This window comes from Rissa tridactyla, chromosome 7, assembly GCF_028500815.1.
Source record: "Rissa tridactyla isolate bRisTri1 chromosome 7, bRisTri1.patW.cur.20221130, whole genome shotgun sequence".
Taxonomy (NCBI): domain Eukaryota; kingdom Metazoa; phylum Chordata; class Aves; order Charadriiformes; family Laridae; genus Rissa; species Rissa tridactyla.
In genome coordinates, this window is record NC_071472.1 from 50,671,317 (window position 1) to 50,697,361 (window position 26,045).

The window sequence follows — 26,045 nt, forward strand, 5'->3', positions numbered from 1 at the left end:
TGTGTTCGTTAAAGGTATATGCTTGCTAGCTTGGACCCAGCTTTATATGATTTTTTTTAATTACATAAAGAAACGCGAATGTTTTCATTTCTGTTTTTCTTTAATTCGGTTTAAATCCCAGCAATAGAAAATATGTGAACAGTCCCCTACCACGTTTTTAGCCCAGACATTGCCACGTGGGGTCTCTAAATGCACAAGAAATAAAAAAAATGAACCAATTCAAAACCAACTCGAAATAAAATTAAATTGAGGAGAAGTTTTCCTATCAAATTACTTTGAAGTGCACGTAAGGTAAACAAACATTCAAATGTGAAAAGGAAGGTAGATTTACCAGCATTCTGACAACAGTCCCAGTGAAATGTTTCTTTTAAACACATGGTGAAGCCCTTGCTTTGTTGAAGTCAAATGGCAGAACCCCCACCGACTTCAGCGGGGCCAGAATTTGTAACCAGGTAGCTCTTTCCCATCACTTACACACAAAGATTGTGCTGCCTCTCCACTGAAAGCTGAAGAATAGCTTTATTGGAGTTGGCATTAAATAACAAAGTCTTTTACTTATCTGTCTTATTAGTCCTGATGAATATGTGGTATGGATCAGCAACAATCTTTTAAGACGGAGTATAATCTAAATTGCCTGTTTTCAGTTCTTGAGGGTTCTGTAGCAGTAAGCAATAATGAACAGACGATGGAAGCAGCCAGACCTACAAAAGAAATAGTATTTTAAAAGTACTGTACTTAGGGGAAAAAAGGTTTGCCTTTGTACATAAAGAGCTCTATTCATTAAAAGAAGTTTTTACAAATGTGGTTATTTCAAGTAGTCAAAAAGCGTGAAACACACTTAAAATGAGTAAAATTTGTGGGTTTTCCTGTGGGTTAAATATGTGCCATGCTAATAAAGCTCTCCTCACACCTCTTCCTAACTCATAGTCTTTGGCCTCATTCTGCAAGATGTTTCGAATTGAGGGAGCTCAGCACTTTGCTGGAATGGACCATTAGCCGTGAAAGTCCCAGCTCTGCAAAGATTTATGGACTTTAAAGGGATCCAGAAGAAACCATCTAAATCTGACATTCAGCATGGCACCACCATGGTGTCCTGCACCAAGCCCATCGGTATGTGCGTGAGTGAGCTCCATGTGCTTACCTGGGTCTACCCCAAGGATCCCACTGGGGGACAGAGCACTGGGAGGAGTAGCTGCCACGCTGAGTAGATAAGCAGGCACAATACAATCACGGACTCATAGAATGATTTGGGTTAGAAGGGACCTTAAAGATCATCCAGTTCCACCCCCTGCCCTGGGCAGTGACACCTCCCACCAGACCAGGTTGCTCCAAGCCCCATCCAACCTGGCCTTGAACCCCTCCAGGGATGGGGCACCCACAGCTTCTCTGGGTAAACTGGGAAGCTCCCACCTCTCTTACTACCCTCACAGCAAAGATGAAATGAGAATGGAGACCAAGCCACACAAATCAGAAACATCAAGCAATCTCAAACCTCCTTCCTTACAGCCCCCAGCAGGTCAAATTTTGAAGCACAAATGACTTCGAATTCTGCCCAGATCTCACGTTACCCCAGAATCCAAGGACCTCCCACGTACATACATACCTGGGGCCATTGACTGAGAGGCCCCAATATCAGGCACAAGTAACAGCTAACTGAGTCTGCTATTTAATGGTAATGTGCTTGTCGGAGCTTGCAGGAGGGATTCCCACATTCAGAACCAGTTTTCTGGTGCTCTCCTTCCCAGTCCTGTTTTTAAAATGTACCTGGCACTTATGCTGTATAAAAAACATATCAACAGCTTACACACGAGAAAACCCACCCCTGCTTCATGTTTCATTAAACGTTCCCCTGCTGATGCAGGTCAGTACGACACAGTGACCCGGCAGAGTTAGATGCGAGCTCATTCAACAGGGATTTTACAGGTGATGAAAATCTTTACACAACTGTTTTTCCAGTGTTCGATCCCTCCTACTGATTGAAGAAAGCTTCAAATAGCTTTAAAATGAAACAACTGTGTTAAAACCTGATTATCCATAAGCACCCACTTTCCTAGCTTTTGTCATTTCGGTTCTCAACTGCCCGTGATGTCCAGAAGTTGAGATACCTGTGTTTAACAGAAATGGTCTTCAAACCCATGCACTTATTTGCCTTTGCTTCTGTAACTCTGGCATCACGGTCCGTTGCTGCACATGTCAATGAGACACTAGAAATGTAACATGCCGGCTCCACGATGGTTCAGGTACAGAAAAACAAGACGTTTTGTAAAGCATGGCTTTAGATACAAAAACTTTAAAGCTGATTCTCTGTTTGCTATAGCGAAGAACCCTCAGAATTTCATAGCGCTTGGTTTAATGTAACAACAAAATTATCAGTCTATTACTTAGTTCACACACATAGACCCAAGAAACCATAACGATATTTTATAGCTAGCTAGATAGGTATAAACACGCATATGTTTCAGTCACATGGTATTGTATCCTCCTTCACTAAGGTACAGATTTTCTTTGCTTCATCTAACAGTAGAGATGGAGACTGCAGTAGCAGCATACCTCCTTGAACACTAACAAATTAATAAAATTCGATTTATTGCAGCATACTTATGTCAGGAGAAAATAATGAATGACAGAGACATACGTTTCTTCAATATGCTTGTTTAAAAAAAAAAAAAAAAAGAGTCCATAATTCTGCCCACAGCAGGAATCCCGTTACAGGAGACTGCCCATCCCTCCAATTCCCTGTTCCATGGGAATGCAGATTTTCAGGAGGGCCATTTTGCCAGCTGGGCTTTGGGCTACTACCAGGGTTTCCCCAGGTGAGCTCTTCCTCGTGTTCTGGAATAGGACAAGGCTGGTGATGAACCTCCAGCGCTGCTTTCTGGACAAACCTGTGCTCGAGCCTGTTTCATACCATGGGAGCACAACATTCCTCCTTTCCGTGATCAGGAGGCAACACGTCCTTCAGAGTCTGCAGCCTGCCGAGGATTTGTCCAAACCATATATCCTTTTCCAAAGAAACAGCAGTGAAAATGTTCTATAGATTTAACCACTGTCAGATGTTCTTTGAGCAGAATATTAATTTCTCTCCCGAGAACATGAACTTTTTGTTGTAATAAGCCACCATCCTCTCAAGTCCTTTGATTTCCTCTGTCAATACTGCCCCCAGACCATAAGCGCTAGCATCTGTGTCCAGCCTGAGAGGTGTTTGAAACATGGGGAGGCTAAAATGCGAGCAGTTACAAGAGCTTTTTTTTAAAAACTGAAAATGTTAAGTCACACTATGCTAGCCACTGAAACGGTTTCCTTCTCACCAAATGCATGCAGTGGTTTTACAATGTTAACAAAGCCACGAATAAACTGCCTGAAATAGTAGCAGCAGTAATCCTTAAAAAAACACGGAATGCTTTACCTGACTGCCATTGTCTGGAGAGCCGGTCAGGACTGTCCTGCCTCCATTTTCTTCTTGTCTGGGAAAACCATTCCCTGGCCGGCTGTGTACTCATAATTAATTACTTCTGTTTGCAATGATTCACTTGTCTTTGGATTTGATTTCAGGTTGATGACTTTCAGCGTATTACAGACCATTTGTAAATACGTCAGTTCCTGTTCAAATGCTTTACTTCATACCAAGATATCCTCTAGAGATAATCTGAACCAGGCATGCTGCACCATACCTTTTCCCCATCCCCTAAAAAGCAGCAGGTGCTGAGCCAAAAGACATCTTTTTAAATTGCAGGAGGTCTTGTCCTGCTCTGAAAACTGTTCCCTCCCCCTTTTCCCGTTGCTTGGCTCTGCAGAATCTGCTCGGGCCACCATTTGACTTTAATCAGGACTGCGAGTGAGGTCCAAAAATTGTTGAAAGCTCACTTATCCCATCCCCGTTCATTTCCTTGATGCCCAGTAGCACTTCTTACCGCTTTGCTTTTGCTAAATAGCGAGGTGCGGTGTAATGGGTTGGTTTCCCTCAGAATCAATCTGTGGTAGACCACTGCGTGCAGGCTGTATATTTATTGGATCCAGAGAACGGATTTTTAACTAAACAGTACACCGATATTGTGATCGCAGCACAGCTGTGGTGTCTTTATCCCTGCTAACACAAGTACCAACAGCAATGGCGACTCCAACTTCGGTAGAGGCTCACAAGCTCAGTGTAGCCTGAAGATACTTCGTGGACCTTTATGACTTGTATTGATCTCTGAGCTGATGTATTTTCAAAGTTACACTTACCTGCGCTGGCTGGCTTAAAGCTAAAGCAAATAAACCTACCTGCAGCATCATATGCGGCGAGGAAGTCACTTGAGAACATTCTGCAGCTCTGCATTTAAATTAATTTAGAATTTAAGTTTCTTAGTGCAAGAGAAAATTAACCGCTCCTTTAGATCTAGCAGCTAAGGTTTCTGCAAGGGCTTAAAATGTGATTTTTCATCACCTTACCTTTACCTGGGGGAAAAGATACTGCAACAAGTAGCTGCTGTACTAGTTCACTGCTCTAACTAGGAAAATCTGCTCACTACAAATCAATTATCTACAAATACTGTGCTTCACCTGGGTCACATAATTAAAGAAAATTTCTGGAGATTTAATTTGTAAGGCAATATTTCCAGCATGTATTACTTTATTACTAGCCATAATGAAATCCAAATCCTTCCATAGCTTATCCATCATTTTAGTTACATTTCTTGCTCAGAAGAGGACAAATGTTCAAAATCAATTTTCCCACCTTTCGGGTGCATCATGTTTGCCAGCAGTCGCTCTCCCTGCTTGAGCCCAATTTATTCTTTTCCAGTCCACCTAGGCCAATAACTTCAGTTTGAGAAAGGGTACTTTATTCCATTCATTTCACAGATCCTAATATACATTCAAAAAGTAAACTGACCAAATCTAGAGAAAAGCTATAAGCTTTATCCTCATTCCTTTGGAGCTCAGCACTTTCAGCTTCATGTCTTCACATTTCCTGAACTGATTGAAGAACTTTCCCTAGACATTTCTGAGGCTCTGTCCTGGACAGCCTCAGAACGGCTTTTATGGCCAATTTTTTCATAAGTCTAATATTTAACCGAACTACTTCCTTTAATTTTTCCACAGCTGCCAATTTTCCTTGTTTTACAAACCAAGATTATCACTTTTCCTAATTGTACAGTAAGGCCAGGGATCAGATTAGGATCGCCCCTTTTCATCATTCATTTTATAAACAGTACTTGAGTTACAGGATTTGGCTGCTAAGAGTGCCAGTTTCTGTCCATCTTTCCAGTCATTCACTGGGGCTGTGATTTGAACAGACCATATGTGCTCCTCCTCAAGCCCAAAGCTCAGAAGTAGAGGGTTTGATATTATTTGAGTTGATCTGAAATATCCCATCCGAGTATCTGTAAATTTCAAATTACAAGTATATTTTTTCTCCTCATTTCCCATCTCACAGAGCTGTCTGACTGACAGTCGTTTCGTTATGCTCTGGACTTCAAATGTGACCCAAGATTCTTTGATTTCATTCCAAAATTGATATTTTAATTTATGTCTTCATCTGTGCTAGGAAGTTCCAGGCTGGCCAAAACTTTCCTGCTTTCTATTATCTTCTGGTAAGCCTGCCGGGTGATGGCAGTCGTATTGCTGGACAAGACAGTGATCCTGACAAATCAGTCCTGGAGATTTATATCCAGCCTTCCCATCCGGCCAAGGAATTTGGTAGATGTCCCCAGATTTTTCGTTCTTATCACAGGTCTCAGTCCTTCCAAAAAGGGGCTTCCAAACATAGCAGACTCTTGTTGAAATTACATCTGGCCATCTTTGATTTCTGCAAGCCCTGCAGAAAACAAGGTACATGAGAAAAAAGGAAAAAAGAAGCAACAACTTTTCAGATATCAGTGTTTAAAAACACTGTCTGGATGTTCTGAATTAATATTGTGTTAGAAGCAGCCAAATGGCTGTATGCCAAGGCTCAACCCAAGGTGTATTTTTATGGCAAAGCTATAAACCCACAAAATAAGTGGTTTACAATGGAAATTCTGACACGCTTTGAATACTAAGAGCAGAAATATACTGGTTGTGGCAAGTAAGTATTTGACAGCTGTGGTACTCACCTGTCAGCTGTACGGCCTAAACAAGTCCATTTTGATGGTAGGATTCCTCCTTTATCTCATCCTGCTTCAGCCACGTAGTTTTGGGGCAGATGGACCGAGGCATATTCTGCAGTTCATTCTGGAGCCCTTCAAAACCCTTTTTCTGACTGATTTTACAGGGAAAAGCACTGCCGCCTGCAGCGTTCTGAAGCTTAGTGCACTGACTTGGCTCCAGGCAGAGAGGAGCTTTCATCATCTGAAAGATGGGAGTTTTCCTTGGACGCTGTTCCTTTCCAGTGGACTTCCCACAGGGTGACAAGGTACCATGGTTGGGAAGAACTGTGGGGTGGAGCCTCCTGGCCTTGCTTTCAATCAGAAAACATCCTTGGAAACTTGTTGATACCAGGGCTATGGATCAGCCCACACACGACTGGAGAAAGGTGCAACCTCGAGTAACATATTTAGGATACTCTATGAATTTACACAGGCATAAAGATTATTGACCTGCTGTGAATGTGATAATAGTAGGAAAGTACTGGCAATGATGATAAAGGACTAAAAAGAATTGCATTACACTGAAACATGGTACAAATAAATACCATACCTAATGTGATATGTCATAATTCTCATTTGAAAAAAGACAGGAGAGAGTTTTACTTGCACATGAATGCACAAACTGGTCACCTACATTAGTAGCCTCCCATCAACATATCATTTACAACATATATATATATATATATATATATATAAAGGGAAAGTAGGAGGAAAAAGTGTGAAAATGCAGAGCCATTTTTCATTAGAAATATTTAAAATGGCAGTGTTCAAAACAGCTATCTAAATGGTATTCACTGGCTCTATATCTGATCCATCTCTATCGCGTGTATTAAACCTGAGATTTCCAAATATAGTTAAGGAGCTTACGGATACCTTTCCTATCCCAAGCATCTTGATTTGCTTCAGGAAACTAAGAAAGGAGTCAATCTTCGATTGTCAGAATAGAAGTTGAGACATGCACATACACACTTCTACACACATCTTGAACTTATTTCATACTTCACACACAAGTTGGAGAGAAAAGATTGTGACTCAAAGTGAATGAAATCCAACCAGCTGACAAATAAACACGGGATGATGGATTAAACTTTCCAAGTAGCACACAAGCTTTCTACGCTATAAGATTAACTTTTGCTACTCTTAATGCACAGATGAACTGCAACAGCAAATAATGCAGAAAGCTTTTTCTTTTAAATAAAATGGAGAGGAAATTGAAACCAAATTACACATTACTTAAAAATAATCTATCTGGAGATTAAATAAACCATTTGTGACTATGAACCAGGATTCATACCTTTACTTCCAACATCTTCCATTAACACCCCTAGGAAATTTAACACAATTAAATTAACGTTCTAAAGGGCATGCTGGATGGAGGGAAGCAGAGCCTGGGGCATACTAACTGGCTGCAGGCTTTAAGAGAGTCTAACAGCTTAAAGACATAAGCAAATTTTACTTGCATCTTGAGGATATTATTCATAAATTTACATCAGCTTAGTTTGGTAGATTCTAAGTGCATTTATAGAATGCCTAGAAATTAAACCAAAGCCAAAAAAAGGCATTGTTTTGTTTCAAATCACAAGCAAGCTGCTTGTCTCAGATTTGAAAACCTCTGTGGTTCTCCACAGAACTTCCTGTACAAACAAAAAGCTGCCATAACGATTTAAGACACGACTGAAACGCTATTGACCAAAACAAAAAAGTTGACTACGGGGCAAGAACCAGACGGAAGTTGATGGAAAGAGAGCATATGAACCAATCTTAACAAAGACACATCTAGATACATCAATAGTTACGTAATTAGAAGTTTTGAAAGGGCTGCAAATTCAGAAGAACGTCAAGGCTCACACACGCTGGTGCTTTCCACGCTGCCACAGCAGTAGTTAGCTGAACTGCCTACAGGCTGCCTGACTGTAGACTCGGTGGTTACGTGCTCTAGCGTTTTTTTTTTGGAAATGCAACTGGCATGTGAGACTTAAATGCCCTGGCTTCAACTTGGATTAGGAGATCATTATATGGTAAAACATCCCCCCCAACTTTCATCAGTTATGGCCAATATTACTTTAAAACACGGTACAACACATGTTGCCGCTCTACTTCGTCGACATATCTTTAAAGTCTGCATATCTACATATCTAGTCTATACAGCTTTCAAGTTAATTATTTTAGTGGCTTTTTTCGTGTTTGTATATAGATAAAAGGCGGATGAGGATATTTTTAATATTCTGGCAATGGAGGTTATGTTCAGGCGAACTTCTGTCACCAACAGAAAGAGAGGATCCTGCCTCCTGCCTTCATTCCACCTCTGTTCTGAACAAGTGGTACCTATTATACTTTGCTATTCACTTCAGTAAGCTTTTGAGTGCTCCAAGCATATACACACATACATAGTTAAAAATTAACATTTATTTTTTAAATACAAAATCAGTTCTGATGCAACCTGGTGAGCTGAAGGAAAATATCAATGTGTCCGTGGAAAGAGTCTTTGGCAAAAGACTTTATTTTTCTTTTTGTGGAGATCAGGCTTTTCTTTATGATTAGTCTCATATGTTTCTTGTTGGTTACTTAGGTTAATTTTTAAATATAAATTAATGTTTATGTTAGTTTAATCTCTCTATTTGGATGCTCTAGGAACGGAGCCCCAGCGTGGGTGTGTGCCCAGGTCTTCTCCAGCTGTGCCTTGCAAACGAGGGAAAGGAAGGAGATTGACAGCTCTTGTTGCTCCCCAGACCAGCTCTGCAAGTCTACAACAGCCCCGGTGCTTTCTTTGGACCAGGCTGCCTCCTTTTATTAGCTCCTAGCTGCATCACTGGGTAAGAAAATCAATGGAAAATGGATTTTCTAAAATATTTGTTTTGGTGTAAAACAAAGATAGCCCAAGAAAAGTACTTCAGTCAGAAATCCCATGACTGAAAAATTAGACTGGTAAGATTTGAAAACCAAGTTAAGAGTTAAGGGCTTTCTTAGTTTTTACTTTCTTTGGAAGACATAGAAAATAAACCCTTTTTTGGTACAACGATGCTCAGAGTCTAAGTATCTCCTTCTGATGTGATTTAAGTCAAGAGATTTTTCTTAAATAGCATTAACTATTAGAATATTAGATTTAAAGATAGATACACAACTTTCATCATTGAGATGTAAAAGGTTTAACAACTCAGACCCCTACAGTCCAGCTGCAGAAGAGCTGGAACATCTCCGCCATGGCATGGGAGCAGGATGTGGAAAGTTGGAAGGTCATTGGAAAAAATATGTGCCATAGGAACTCCATTTTGTACCATTTTGAAATCATCAGGGAAAAACTGAGGGATGCAAGCCATGAGTACGAATGCAACCCCAAGCAGGGGGAGGGCAGCTATTATAGAGCTGCTGCAGCTCTGGGTCTGCAGTGGGAATTCTGGGAGATCCGTTTTGTCGGCGCTCCCTGAAATGGCCAGGCTATACCACCGTGCAAGCCCCAGGCATGGCACAGAGGCGGGGAACTGATCCAGCATCAGTGAATGTGTCGCATACAGTCAATCTGGATGAAACAGCAGAAATCTTAAAATCGCTGAGACAAAGATAAATCTGTTTCCTAGGTCCTGTCTAGACTAGGAAAAGATGGGTTCTGTCCCTCACTGCCAGGGCTGGAGAGGATGTGGTCAGCTGGGTACGTTCGATCATGTATGTGGTTACTGCACAAAACTGAAATCGCTCTGCAGAACCCGTCTTCACTGAAAATATTACTCTAACCCCAGCAGTAGCCTTGCTGGGCGGACAATGTCAACCTGCCAAATATAAAAAAAATGAGGTTTTGCTAAGCTACTTGTTATTAGCTGCTCAAACCTTGACTGCAGCTGAATGAAGAAACCCCAACATTCCCACGACGAACACACGGCTTAACCGAAATACGGGAGGTCCTTTCCTCAGAGAAGATGACAAGCCTAGGAATAATTGTTAAAATAAATACTTGAAAACTTGGCTCTCTTTCTTCACCTACACAAAACAGAACAGTTAAATCTGTAAGCCAAAGTTTCTGACTAAATTTTACAAAGTATTTCTCCTTTGAAACAGTTAAGCAGCATACTTTGATCTTTGTGTATGAAATACTTCATCTTTCAGGGTAATCATAGTCAATGTCCAGACTCATTTTAAAGTATAATTTGTGGCTTTAATATTTACAATGTTATTTTGAGGAAACACAAAAAATATAATTCAGTCAGTATTGTTTATGTCTGGTTTGAAGTCACAGATGTTACAAATTGAAGTTAAGATATTCAGAATTTTCACATCTTTTGGAATTTTAAATTGTGCCTATGGGACAAAATGTCTTCCTGCACAAGGCTCCTTCCCTGACTGATCTCCAGTTGATTTCAGGATGATTTGATTTCTACTTGACATTAGAAGACAGAAATTGGCTAAAAGTAAATTCTGGATCATATTAAGGATTATTTGGCTTGCCAAGTAATATTATCCTGTAAGTCTACATAGTATAAACCACTACAGTAAAGGAGTATTTTTATATGAATTATTTCCATACAAAAAGAAACTGATTAAGAAATACAGCACATAACTTTCTTATATCAGTGTAACACCAGTGTACCACATCTATAGGGCTGTCTGAAAAGGTGAAGCCTGGGGTAAAGGCTGGGGTACGCGGCAGGAGGGACTACTCGGAGCGTAGATTAATGGAAAATGAAGAGCATGGAGGATGTTCCCTGACTCTAGCACAAAGCACAGCAACAATTTAAACACAGATCAATAGAAATAAAAGCTCATATTGACAGAAATCTTACCTAAAAGAACAGATTCCATTTTATATTTAGTAATACTAAAACAAAAAAAAGGGAAGAGGACTGGCTCAATCCTGTAAACTCTTTAACGGGAGTACCTACAATGTTTTCACTGTCTTATTAGCGATTGTTTTAATAAAACTGGATAAACTGTACTACTTTTAATTGCCTTAGGAATAACATAACATCTCTAATATTTTGACAGCGTAAGTCATGTGATGCTCCTTGTGCAAACAAGGAGCACTGGGCAAGAAGATGACAGTCTCTTTTTTTGGAATGACTTTACTGCATGCCCTCCCCAAAAGAAAACTGGCACGTGTACCCTAGACGGGAAAATACAATAGTCCTTCGTGTCCAAAACAGTATTTTATTTGTAATGGCATTCATCCAGTTTTGAAACAGAGATAAATGCAGTAGACTACATCTTCAGAACCCATGAAGAAAAAAGGCTCACATGCCTTGAGAGCTATTGTTACCAGAGAGGGAGCTTTCCCAAGAGGCACCAACAAAATTGAAGATAGGCATCAAAGATAAAATTAATTAAATGCTTATAAAAGAGGAATATCCACTATCTCTGTTCCTTTCCAACAAACATCCCCATCTGGAATTTATTTTTAGGATGCTCATTCCTTCTCACAGGTTCAATGCTACCCATTTCACACCATTTAACTATTGAAAGCTCTTGAAATTCCGGACCAGGGAAGCCAGAGCCCAAAGTATTTCACAGTGATGTAGCTAATGTGTCAGACTTGTAAAATAGCTCTTAGTGGTAGACCTCCATTTAGAGAAAGACGGAAACTAGCTTTAAATACTTAAGGCTTTAATATCTAGTCCATTACGCTGCAGCAAGGTCTTGTAAAGAGTCAATTATGGGATACTTCTGATTTGATCCACATGCAAGGGAAATCCGCTTCTTTGCCTTTAAACCTCTGTAGTAAGTGTCCTGTTTAAATAATTAGTGACACTTTTTCTTTGATCAAATTGATTCACATAGTTATTCTTTTATGTTAATTTAAAACTTAATCCATGTAAAATCCAAGACAGATCTTAATCCATCATTCAGAGAGCTTTTACAAAAAGGCACTATCATGAGATTGTCCAGAAAACACGACAGGTTAAAGACAGTAGTGAACAAACTTGAAGTAAAATGCCTTTTTTTTTTTTTTTTTTGGCCTTCTGAAAATCTGTGAATCACCAACCAAGTTAATACTAGTAGCATGGGTAAGCAGTGCGACAAATGGGAAATAATTGTGAGCGGAGACGCAAAGCTAGCAGCTACTCCAGCACAAAACCTATTCTCCAGCATATTTAACGATGACGCCAAAATCTGAGCGTTTCCTGCCATTAAAAATGTGTTAATCATGGAAAATATTTTAAAACAAACTGCAGCTACTTTAACTGATATTCTTCCTTTCTATTCAAAGCTTAGCTGTCCAGGTTACAGGGAAGTTACCAGCAACAAAGTTGCCTGAAAACCAGACAGAGCTAATTACGGTGCTCAGCCAGTGGACTATGTAGATATATGTATGCTCTCAATATTCATCACTTCATGCCCATGCCATTGTCTTTGGTAGATATTTCTATAAATCTATGAATGAGAGGCTGGTAATAAAGTTACCTGTATAAGTGCATAAATATTTGAGTTTTGTCCAAGCCCATAAATTCAATAGACCATGCCCACTCTTTACTTACTGTACACATACAAATAATTTGAATTAGTATCTCCACAGTGAGGTAAAAATTAATTACAGTCTTAACTGAACACAAACTGATAATTTCTGCATAGCAGAGTTACACTTTACCATAACATTTCAGATGCCTGTATGTTTCCTAATAATAATAAAAAAGTTATGTTTCTAGGCAGCAGCACTGCCATTTAATGACAAACGAGGCACAGGAACTACTTTGCTAAAATACTGCTCTATGCTTCTTCAAAAGGCTTGATGGAGGAGCACTTAAAGCCTTCAAGTGTTTTCCTAAAATACTACTGCAACACCACAGAAGAAAGAGTAACAGATAATATTTCACAATAATTAAAAAAATATTTGAGGAAAACGAGATGACCATTTTGCTTAACTACACGACAAAATCTTTGAGCAAAATTATTTTGTAAAATGACTAATGGAATGTAATTGCTGCAAAATTTCCACTTGAGCATGAACAGCTGGGTCTTGAGGACCTCTGCTGTCAGGCAGCGCACTGTACAACCGACCGTCAGAATATTGTCTCTGCCTAATGGCATCGGTGAACAATTTTCCATATCTTTAGAAATTACTCTGGCTGTACAGTCACACTGAAATTTGAAAATCATTTCATCTAGTATAACAACCCGGTACTTTTGTAAGTGAGTATCTTTCAGCTATCTATCACTTATAAAGTTAGAGACTGCTGTGAAAATTTAAATAGCTGGTATTTTAATTCACATGCTTATATTTGCACACTGACGGTGAAATGTGGAGATTTGCGGATGTTGTCCCTTCACCATTTCGAATAGCGTGGAGTGAGAAGAAACTCGCAGATAACACTGGAGACACCAAGGCACCAAAGATATGGCAGATAGAGTCTGGTGAGCTGTACACTGATAAAGCAAACTGAAGATAAAAGTCTTCACAGAGTCCCTTCTGTAGAGGAATAGTCTCCATCCTCTAGGACAGTGGCGAATCAAATCGTGTAACACCCGAAAGCTGGAGACAATAGCAGCAGCCCGGCAAGGCTGTCTCCGCTACCGCAGGGCGACTGGGCCGGCACAAGAACGCTACCTGTGACACAGCCAGATCGATCCGCTACTGACTGAAGTCTGTCAGCTACTGGCTGCAAACACCAGTCCGTCTTCATGTACAAAGGAGAGATATCTAAGTTAGAGCTACAAATGCCAATAAGAAAAGGAATGTATTGCTATCAAAATTAGGAGGCACCTTCAGGGAGCATGAGAAAGGTAAGCATTTTATCCTCCCCTGTACATTTTGGGAACACCGCCCTCTGTAACATCTGAGCATTGTGCATACCGAGTTCATACACCATCTACTGACTTGCATGTGCTATGTACCTATAAAAACTGCTGGGGTATATTCTAATCTTGTTTAAGCTACTAATTGTTCTTTATTAAGACATAGTTTTTATTTTTCAGGAAAAGTTGGACAGTAAAATTTGCCCAGAACTTGTTATTTGGCTTTCGAATACCATTTGAAGAAAGACTGTGCAAACAGAGAGTGCCGGCAGTGTTCTAACTCCACCCGCCGTGCTCTGCCCTTGACAAGTATTCTCCTTTCAGAGGTATTAAATCTTGGCAACATCCATTGCAGTTCCCACTTAAGCTGAAGTAAGTACATGTACAGAAGGGCTCTGTCAACATATCTGAGTGGAAAGATGTTTGGATTAACTAAGAAAACCTATTTCAAATCTCAGATAATAAAATGTCCTCCTAAATCCTAATTGCAACTTTCATCTTGTGTCTTAGACCTTGCCACCAGCTGATGTGCCGATACAGATCAAGTGTTTAGTTTGATAAATGCGGCTTACCAAGGTCTTGGTATTGCTGACTGACAGAGTAGCTGAATAGGATACAGGCTTCTAAAGGTGATTATCTGCCTAAAGAAGGAAGAAGATGAGCACAGGATAACCTTGTTTGTCATTTTGCGCACTTAATCAGACAAAGCCCATAATACTAAGAGCTTCTCTATACTATCAAAAATAAAACAAAAGCAGCTTTCAAATAAATTACACTACCATTTTACAGAGGGGGAAATCCATAAGCACGCATTGGAGAATTATCTTTTAGTTGCTATTTTCCAGCAAAAGAACTTATAACTGGAACACTAAATCATATTCCCAGGGTCTTTTCCTTAGGCTGTTGTTTGGAGTTTATTGCAGCCAGATCTCACTTCAGGGCACACATAAAGCAGCATTCTAGTTTTAAACAAGATATCCAGGTAGAAAGTCACTAGATAACAATTTAAACTAAAAGGGCAGGTCTTGTTATCTAAAAGAAATAGAAATATAATGTTTTTTCAAGGAAGATAGCAGACCGAGAAGGCTAACTCACTAATGCCCCTTTTCTGTGTTGAGATAACACCAGCAGTACGTGGCCATCGCTTTATCTTTGTGTCTGTAGAAAACGAAACACATAAAGCAATTCTAATGTAATATGACAGAGTAGTGTATTTCTCACTTATGGATTTAACTTACAAAGCATTATGTTTAAAGCAGGTCAGCGTGTAGTGTCCCATTACACCTTACTCTCAGCTTTGTTTTATGTGACAAAGAAAAGACCAATTAATTTTAATGAAGTTCTCTACTTCCAAAAGGGAAAATGTGAGAAGTGGAAAAAAGAAGATTTACTCTTGGTTCTGCTTTAGGGTTAATATAACATCTACAGTCGTGTTACGAACTTCTCTCTATTTTGTAAAATATCTGTGATATTTAATTTGCATTTCTTTAACAAAGAGCTTGCATGGAATTAATTTAATACAAACAGACGATTAAAAGCAGGTGTCATCAAAATACATACAAACAACCAGCATTTTCAGTGGGGAGCACTCCACCATTTAAACAAAAAAATAAAACAAAAATCTCAAACCTCAAGAAGCAATAAAAATGCGCAAGTAACACCACTTTAATACTAATATTTCAAAAAGAATTAAAGGGGTCAAAATCTCAACTGAAATGCATTCAATCCAGAAAAAAAAAAAATACACATTCAAAATTGCCAATAACTTGTTATTCTCATTATTATCACAATTTAACAGCAACTGAGTCCCTATTTCGTATTGAAAGCTCCTAGTCTTCACTTTTTTATCGCATGCAGCAAATACTTAAGCAGCCAATTTTCATAAAACAAATTCCAAAGCAAAGGCCATTTTCTCTAAACTCGCAATATGCGAGTAGGCTCATCGACACCTCCAGGACTATTCACACGAGCGTGGTCTCGCAAGGTCTGGCGTTGACATTAAGAACCGCACTTCTGGCTGTTGACTGGTATCAGAATAAAAGTACCTCGGTTCACAATTTCAAAATTTTACAACTGATTATTGGCCGTATCATTTGTTACTGTTCATTTCATAGCTGAAAGGTTTTGATTATCAACTCTGTCAATCCAAGCGACTTGTAATCACACCTAATTCTACATCTAAATCATTAGAAGGATAAAGTTGTTATACTTGTAATGGTATTTGTCCTACTTTGAACATTACCAAACTGTTTTATCTAATCCTTTAGGAAACACCATAATGAGGCTCATCTAATGGCTTCTACTGGTTAGGACGGCAAACTAAAAGATTTAGCTCCTCAGTCTGTCTCTAAATCTTCTAAGTGAAAGATGATTTACAGTTAAGCTATGAAAAATGTGACCACACTCAAGTCTGGAAAGTCTCAATCTGATTTCAACAAATTTAAATCATGAGAAAAGATTGCGTCTCACTAACTATAGATTTCCTTACCCAGGGAATCAGCATCTGGTGTGAAGCATTCATTAAGTTATAAAAGGTTTATAGACTTGTCTGAGCTTCTTATTAGGAAAAAATTGCTAGATTTTTCACTGAAAACACTGATCTGAAAGGTTAAGGTTATAGTTTCTGTGTTTGATACCTAAAATAATGTTTTCCTGTCCCACTTGCAAAAATGTTATAAAATCAACTAAGATATAATTATTGTGAGAAGAAATGGTCATCTCAATACATTAAGACAAATATTTACAGAAATTAAAAGAGAAAGTGGCGTTCTTTTTGTTATGATGAAGATAAATACCCATCCTTTTTTAATTACTTGATCTCTCCAAAGTGTCTGAAGAACAAAAGAGGATAGTACTGACATTACAGAAACCACAAAACATTTATAAAGACAGGACTACATTTTGTTTAGAACGTAAAGCAAAGATTTAGCAACTAATAGTTTCAGAGCAAGCAAATCAGGAGGTGAGGAGGGGAATGGAACCTAGGTAATTAAAATATAAATTTCTTTGTATCAGGCTTTTGAAGGTTGATGCCTTTCGCCTTGTCGGAGACCCGTGCCCCATCCTACCCTAGCACCAGCTCCAGCGCACTATTCATTCATATGAGGCTCTACTGAGCACTCACAAATAGGTTGGAATTTGCAACACAGCTCTGCACCCAGCAGTACCCAGTTAAACCACCAACAGCTGCTTGGTATTAATAAAACTCAAGTCTCCAACAAACCGGTGGAAGCTGTTTTGTTGAAGTGAACTGAATTTTTCATTTCATAATTAAACCCCGCGCAGTACAAAAAAGACAAAACCGAACCTGCAGTCAACTCAAGTGGCAAGTCCCGGCCGGGACTGAGAAGCTGAATTTAACAGAAAGTTACTGTCTGTGAAAAAGAAAAAAAAACATCAAAACAAAAGGAAATGAAAGAGGAAGATAAAGGCCAATACTGACCTAAATACGTGTTTAAGAAATGGATTTCAAATGTCTGTGCTGAAACTCACTTCCTGAGCCTTCTCTGGTAGGAGGAGCAGCACTAACTCCTGTAGGCTTCAGATTGTCTCTCGCCCTTTGAGAACACGGCAATTCCAGCACATACTCGCTTCTGCCAGCAAACATTTGTCATCCTCCTGGTCCCCTAAACCAAAAATCCACCTCATGGACAGTAGAGGGAGTGAGGCTGAAGGAAGCACTGGAGGTGGACTGGGAAGAAGAGCGTGGGAGGAAGAGTGGGACAAACAGCCAGAGAGAGAAAAGCCCTTGTTGCTAGAGGATGTTCTGGTGGAAGAAGAAAGTAACAGGCCCAGGTAGATAAACTCAGTTTTGCTGGTGGCAGAACCTCCTGCTGATTCAACGACAGCAGGAGCAAAACACACGGTTTCCTATACAGAGGTCTGGAAAAAATGAGAGAAAGCAACTTCACAGGGTAACCTTGCTAGAGACCCTCATTATCGGTGCAGGGAGACCTTCATTATTGCTCCCTGGTTTGCAGGGAGAACATCCTTTCCTGTCAGATTTTAAGTAGTTGTGATAATTGTTATAACTATTAAGAATTCACCTTTCTTCCTAAACAGCAAGAAAACATTTTTTTTTATTCTTTTATTTTTAGGCCTTGGGCTTCCTCCCTCTCAGAAGGTCTCACAGTGGATTTCCGTTCCCTATTGAAGCGCATCCTCGCTGTCTGCAGAAAGGCAGGGCTGCAGGTGCCTCCGCACTCGTCACCGGTTTCTCACTTAACCAGAGAAGTCCTGCTAAATGACACGGGGGAACCTTGCATTCTAAAGCCAGAAGAATTGGCTTTAGATACAAGTTTTTAAGTAAAACAGCCTAGGGAATATGCAAACTACATTCTCTGAAAGTAAATTTGGGGTTGATCCTAAGAACCACTCCTAATTAGTGTCAAAGAGAACTATTTCCTTGCAAAAACATTCTTCTGTCTTAAAAATAAAGTTTTGTATGTGAAACAGGAATTTTATTACTAGTTTGATGGCCAGACAATAATCACCTAGGTGTATAAGCAAGTCTGCTATAGCTGACACCACTGTGCAAAAGTTAAACCCCTACTCCCTTCCCCCACAAAAAAAGAAAGAGTAAAGAAAAACAAAACGGCTAGTAAGAAAAGCAGAATCTCAGAAAAGAAACTTTAAAGTATTTTAGAATAGAGGTGAATGCATATCCAACATATTTATTTGTAAAACCAATAAAAAGTATTTGGAATAGCCACAAGTTCATCATACTTAAGTGAAAATTAAAGAAAAGATTAAAGCATACAAGTTTAGCACCATGGGTTAATGTGCCCATTTTACCTTCCTCCCAAGAACATATTCCAGCAGAAATCTGGGAAAGAAACTCTTTTCACGGCCTGTTCAAAGGGCTAAGCATTGTGCAGTGTTGAGTGGTTTTCAGTTTGAATAGCAATATAAGCACACCTGCTGAAACATTATTCTTCAGTTAATGTTTACTTGGGGAATAAGAGTTTGGGTTTTGGAGTTTCTTGCTATGACACCATTGAAAACGTAATTTGAAAAGGTTATTTCAGTAGTGCCTTTTCAGTGATCGGCATTTGACTGTTGATCTGTTCTGTGTTTTTCTCTGTTGTTCTGGTGTGCTTATCCAAAGTCTTTGTTATGAGTGATTTGCTATTCATAAAACCTGTGAAAAGTTTAGTATAACTAGTGATCAATGAAAGCATCTTCAAAAACACAATAACTTTTGTGGCACTGGGTGTAACCTAAAATTGAAAGCTCTTCAATATTATGTATCACTACCTCAGCACATTGATATAACTGAATGCTATACGAAGCCTTTATCATACATGAAAAAACCCTTCCATGCTGAAGGCATTATAACGCTCAGATATTATTTCTGTTCAATGCAGCGCTGACAACAACAGAACAGTCTGATGTATGACTAAGGCAGATGAAAATGAACATCTGAAACAGTCCATGAAAGCTGTGAATTGCTTTCTTGTTCGAAAGAATATATTCAAAGTGTGCTTTGAACTTCCCTCTGCTGTGAACGATGACTGTGAAGAATATGAAAAAGTGGAGAAAGGGCAAACACAATTCATTTTCTGACTTGCAGCCCCATTGTCCTCAACTGCACTTTTCCCGCACCTTTGCATTAGGAAGAATTACAGTATTAAGGAGAAGTTCCTTTATAGATAATCGTGGAAAGGTTTGACTCACGGTCACATTCGTATCACAGCATTGTCAATCTATGCACAGTACACATCAAGTACTTTGTATTTATTTTATAAACATTTTTATAATATTTCAGATGTCTAGAAAAAAAAAATACTCTGAGAAATGGTAGATGCAATACTGTTCTCAATAATGACTCCAATGCAAAATAAGGTAAAACTACTGTCAAAAAACATACACAGAAGTTACCTAAATGTTTGTCAGAGAGACTGATTTTTTTTCTCTCCTAGCTCTGACACAAATTATTCACTCATTTCTGAGAAAGGGAATTTAGTTGTAGGCAAATATGCCAAGCTGAAGCACTGGAGAAAAATACTCTGTTTAAATACAGAGCATTTTGAAGTTAATAGTAGTCTACTACCCCACACCTCCTTACTAAGGTGATTCAACACGGACCAAGAGCATCTCTATAGGTGTAACTCCTGGTTTTATCACCCGTTCATTCATCCATATATACCCAGACTAATAACAGACAATTACAACACATAAGATTTTTCACATTCCAGATGTAACTAGGTTTTCACTCGCCTTACAAATATACACAAAGAAACCTGACAGATTCAGATATTTACTATACTGGAGGAAGTAGTTACCATTTTGATGGGCTTGGTGGAATCATACTGAGACCAAAGGACATTCTCTGGGCGCCAGTTCTTCACCGTGTCCCAGAAGTACCCGCTGCACTAACCACAGCTTTCAGAAATTAAAAAGCTGCATGAAAAAGGGAAAGAGCTCCTATCATAGAAAGGCTACAGAGAGATGTCTGCCTAATAGTGGTCCAACAGCATGGCAGCTTCCTCATCTACACAGGAGTTGCAGGCTTTAGTCCCAGCCCTTAGCCTTCTCAGGACTTGCCAGATCAAACAGCCTTCAATCCTTCTGAACTGCTAATTTTAGGATCTTACTGGTTCCTTGTCCCCAAAGAGTGGCGTGTTCTCCGTACCTGGGAGATCTTCTCCTTCTTTACAATAATTCACATGCCCGTGTCACGCAATGTTGATTTTAAGACATTGAAACGCAAATCTACTCATCAAAAGCACGAGACAGCACAAGGATTCCAGTACGGCTGATTCTTACTCTTGCTATGAGGAACAGGCGCACACAGCTAGATAATAAGCCAGTAGTAACACCTGTGTTAGGACAAATCATTTTGCGAACAATTTAACTAGACAATGTGCTCTGCAAAGAGCCCCTATTTGTATTTCCCAAAGGAAAATTCACACACACCCCCCAATACTTTCTAACCCCATCTTTTTACAGCTTGTCCCTATTTCATCTTCTGAACACAAAAGCTAATGGATAAATTAAAACACTCACTTGCAAGCAGGTTATATTTTGTATTATGGTGCCACTTACAAGTGGCATTTTCCAAAATTTTACAGGATTCTGTACAAATATATCTGGCAAATTACCTGCTTGTATTTAAAGGTACAGCAAAAATCTTGCTCATGCTTAACATTCAGTGTTCTGGCTTTATATGCAGCATATCAGTTTGACTTATAATTAAGCTAATAAATGTATATCTGCAGGCACCAGGATAAAAATCTTAGAACTTTGTCAGACCAGAATACCCTATGATACTGAAAGGAAAAATTATTCCTATTTGCAAAAAATAATTCAAGCTGCATATAAAAAAATAATCTTTCAACAGCATTATCAACATTTATATTAATATCCTTACAGCAGTTCATTTAGACATCGGGGATGGGTAGAAATAACACTAGTGTTCTGCTGCCACCTGCAGCTGAACGGAGAGTGCTTGTTTCTTCAGCAACAGCCGAGACCAATGCTTATATCTGAAGTTATAGACTATTTTCAACTGTTAAAATGCTCCCTCCTGGGTTATAATTCACTGATCTGTCCGAGTTTTGTTGCCTCACATTACTGAAGAGAACTGGTGAGAAATTCGACAGACTGATCCACCTACTTGAGCAATTCCTAATAGACGAGGAGGAGAACAGATACATGCAAGCTTTGAAGACTATGAAAAATAAGTCAATTAAGCACGCAACATTCAATACTTGCAGAAAGAATATTTCAAACTGGCCTTTATTTAATGTTATAAAAGCGGTATTAATAACTGCGGGTATTGTTAAATTTCCAGTGTCCCTATCCGTACGTCCCGTTACAAGCAACTTGGCTCGTTCGGAAGCTTTATTATCACTTTGCTAAGGGAAGCGTGCAGTATGAATAAACTTTCATTTTTATGCTGAACAAAACCGATTCATGTTCTGGTGAACACACAGCAGATTCCAAAAACCTGAGATACGCAGCGGGCTTTGCAGCTGGACTGCTCTGTGCCAGCAAGAGTCACATACATCCATCATTAGTCTCAATTTATTATCTGTACAGAGGGTCTTAATAATGCCCTAGGCACCTCAGAGAGCCTGAAAAACTTAAATATGCCAAGATCCCAAATACAAAAAAGTATTATTCAATACAACATTCTGCTGTATTGAACCTAAACTACTGCTGAAAACCATCGAAAGTTTTCATGAAGGACTCTAGTGGATATTGGCTGCTATAACAGCTAATCTCTATCCTTCCATTTTTAAAAAATGTTCCGAATATTCATGAGTATTCAGCATAAAGCAGAATATTAAAGTGAAAATTAAAATCCATATTATAAAAATGCATTAACACTGGCCACAAAACTTCTGTATCAGCTGTGTTAATTCAGTAAGCACTACCCCTGACTTCACTTGTACTGCTGCTTGCAAGGGAGGCAGTACTAGAGGATGCTGCAATATTCTACGCCTCCTTTTGGTCTTCTCAAAAGAAAAATGTAAGTATTTATTGCTGTTCCGTATGTGCAACAACAAACGGGGTAACACAAAAATAGACTTCTATTTCTTCAGAGCAAACTATTAACAAAAAAACAGTAAAGAGAGAAAACCCACGTAAGCACGGTGTGTTTAAAAGCTGTAAATGTTCAAAAAGAAATGTGTTAGCTACTTGTTATTCTTATAATTTCTACAAGCTTTTTATCTAGTTAACTTTTCATTAATAAAACACTCAAAATACTTCTAGAGCATCACAAACATACTTGTCACAACTTCTGATGCTTTACTTGTCACCGCAATCTATATAAATAGTTTCTTGAGATTACAGGTGCTTGTCCCGGAATGAGGCAGGAGTAAGTCCTTGTAAAGACCCTTTACAGCCTCAGACCACATCCTGATACTTTTCTCTGGGCGTGTTATTTCTAAACATTTATTAGCATTCAGAAGTCAACCCAGCCGTATATCTGAAGTGACATATAAGACTTAAGACACGTACTCATAGAAATTAAATGAACAACCTCTCACTCATCTTTCAGCATTGTGTAAAATGTTCTTAATTTATCTACGATCTTTAAAATAAACAAAGCGACTGCCAAGAAAGGCTCTGAAAGCTGCAGATCAAACTAAAACCTTTCAGTAACAGATCTACAGCTTTGAATGGGCAGTTCTGAATGGCCTAAATTCTTACATAATTAGAGTCATATAATACACACACACACTCCCATATCCTTATGCATGTGCTTGTGTGTGTATATATGTGCGTGTTTGTGTACACACACATATCTATCTAAAAAAAATAAATAATATAAAGATATGCCCCGAAGCAATGCAGACACAAGGTATGAACAGCCAAAAAATTAAATAGGTCATATCTTGCATAACTTATCACATATCGCTTCAAGAAGATATAAAAGTCAGAAAAAATAAACAGATATCGATATTAAATCAGAGGAGTAGATAAGAAACTGGAAATAAAGCATATACTCTTTTGAAAAATTATTTTGTAACAGCAGCATGTGTTTGAAAATTAGCGAAGAACATGTGCCCAGACATCAAATAATGTGACAGGTGGTATTACCGCAGGAAAGATAAGCATCCCACGGAGGCCCCAGAAAATGCTCAGGGACTGCTTAATATTTACTGGTCTGGGTATCCCGTCAGACTGGCTCGAACAGGGACTGCACCAGTCACTGCTCTTCTGCCTCCTCTCCTTCCAGCATCAGAGCTATGAGCTCCACTGCTGCTTCTCAGCTCTCTTGTCAACGTTACTACTATCTTATAAAGTGTAGCGAACCCCCAATGGCATTATAATTTAATCATAGCAAAAAGAAGAGTGACTGTCACGCTGACAGCCAGTGATTGACATGGCCTGGATTTCTGCTGTCAAAGATTTGCATGTCAATCAATAAGAACCCATATGGCATGTGTTTACAGTGATCAGAAGTCATTTGATATCAGTATCTTAGCAAAGCTTTGATGGAAATGAAATGAGATCCATGTTCTATATTCCCAAACACACGAGCTACAATAGATGCATGTAGAGCTCTCAGTAGCTGAGTTAATGCACATTAATGCTGCGATGGGTTTGAGAACACAATGCTCTAACAACAAAACCATCAGGCAACGTCCCCTTATTAAATTCAATGAGGATGCCATGTCTGCTCCTGGCACTGTCCCATAGCTGTTCCTATTGATTTTGCAGCTTTCCATTTTATAAAATAATACATCTCTTCTGAATATGTATGTGTGTGAAACTCATCACCTCTGGTAATGTCATCAACCATGAATTATTACTGAGCCACATCTAGACTTCTTTCATAGTTCCTTTTGGCACTTCATGTGTTCACTTCCACTTTCTGTCTAAAGTATTGCAAGATCATTAGCTAAATTTGGAATGCAACTGGAGAACACTCAGGCTGACAGAAGGATCTGAACATTAGATTCCAGAGAGAAAAATAACTTATCAGGCAGATATCCTTATTGCTTTAAATATCTGGCATGGTGTTCACTGGGAAACCATTCTGGATGAAGGCCACAAAAACTCACATGAACTCATGCTGGTTTTATTGCAAATTCTTGATAGCAAAAAAATGCACGTCTGGTAGTAATCATAGTTGGGCATAATACCATCCTGTAATGCAATTCTGTGCACCCAAAGAGTGATAAAAAGTGTCTTGACCCTTCTTATTCATGACTGAGGAGGCTGCAAATTTACCCCAGCGTATTGCAAGAGCAATAAAGCTTTTCTCTCCATAAGTGAGTTTCATGTTCTTAATCCTGCCCGCACGCTGACAGATCGTATCTGAGCATTCTTTTGCACGGATATTCTCACACACACAAAAAAATAAATACACCAAGACTGCAGAAAGACTGTACAACTCCTCCTATTTTTTTTGTAATTTCTTCCTATTTCTTCACATGGAACCTCTTCTAATGAGTGACCTGCTACAGCTGCTAATGCCAGTTTTTCCAGATAAGCTGAGTATTAGCTGTATGTGACATTTAATGGCAGTGGAAAAGTGTAAAGTACACTCACATTATACGTAGCACTACCTGGAGCATTCATTTGAAGATGGATAGCCGTCAGATTTCCCACGTCTCTCTAGGAACATATCTAAACATATGACCAAATGAGTTATCCATCAGAACAGTAACAATCTGAACCTTTTTTTGAAGGAAAAACATGAAAAAATGTTAGAACTGGGGGGAAAAGAAAGGAAAAAAAGAAGAAAGGAAAAAAAGAACTAGGAACTAGCCCGGTTCTCTCTGCTCTAACTGCCAGGTCCATGTTGTCTTGCTTGTATCAGCTACTTGCATTTCCTGGATGGTCACTTAATGAAGTAATTAGTTCATCATTTTTAAGTCCAAACACTATGTGCCTAGACAAGTTTTGCTTTTGTATATATAGAATTCCTTCATCCTTTTATTGTCTTTAGTGCCATTCAGCGGTGACTCAGTTCATGAAGGAGAGATGCACAGTTTTCGTTTGGGTAAGAATTAACTGGCTATCCAGTAGCAGCAAGTTTTTCCTTCCTCCACAAAATGCGTTTTCGCTTTAGCACAGCATTGTTCCATTGTGATCCTAATCAAATAAACTGATGAAAGTAAACATCTGTAATTCAGGAGGCATTTGATCACCGCCTTTCCTCTGCGTTTGAACCAAGGGGTTCTTTTACAAGATAACTGCCCTCTCCCAGGGTGGTATACGTGATTACCCAATTCCTGTTGTTACAACAGACATGCTTAAACCACCTATTGTGTGTACTATCCATAATTATATTTGTGGTTTCGTTCCATACTGTCTCCTGGTCTGTGAGCTCAAGCCTCTCCTAATCCTCTTTAAATGAATGCCACAGAGTTCTAAGGCCCAGAGATCTTATTACCAACAATTACCAATTTCTGCCTTTTCACAACACTTAAGGAATCAAACATACAAAGAGGATATTAAGATCTTTCAAATACATGAATCAATAAGTCACACTGGATTAAAAGAATTTAGAAGCAACCCTTTAATAAATCTGGAAGCATTAAAACGAAGAAATATTACCACGACCCCAGGTTAAGTACAATAAGGGAATATAGATGATGAAATATGTCTAAGTATATATCTAATATGTCTATGTATTGAAATCTGTGTGCAGAAGACACATGGGAGGCTGGAAATGCAGTGCCAGGTTCTACCTCCACTTGCAAAATACAGGTTCAACAACAGAAGTGTTTTATAATGCACAGCATGATCAAAATCAAA

General features: G+C 39.0%; 1 protein-coding gene across 1 annotated transcript in view; it reads right to left on the minus strand.

The window, feature by feature from the left end:
* Positions 1-246: 246 nt before the first annotated feature.
* BRIP1 (BRCA1 interacting helicase 1) overlaps positions 247-26,045 on the minus strand; it is a 118,177-nt gene continuing 92,378 nt past the window's right edge. Inside the window, exon 22 of the mRNA XM_054209008.1 lies at positions 247-701. The gene's annotated coding sequence lies outside the window, so the exon portion shown is untranslated. The remainder of the gene's footprint in view (positions 702-26,045) is intronic.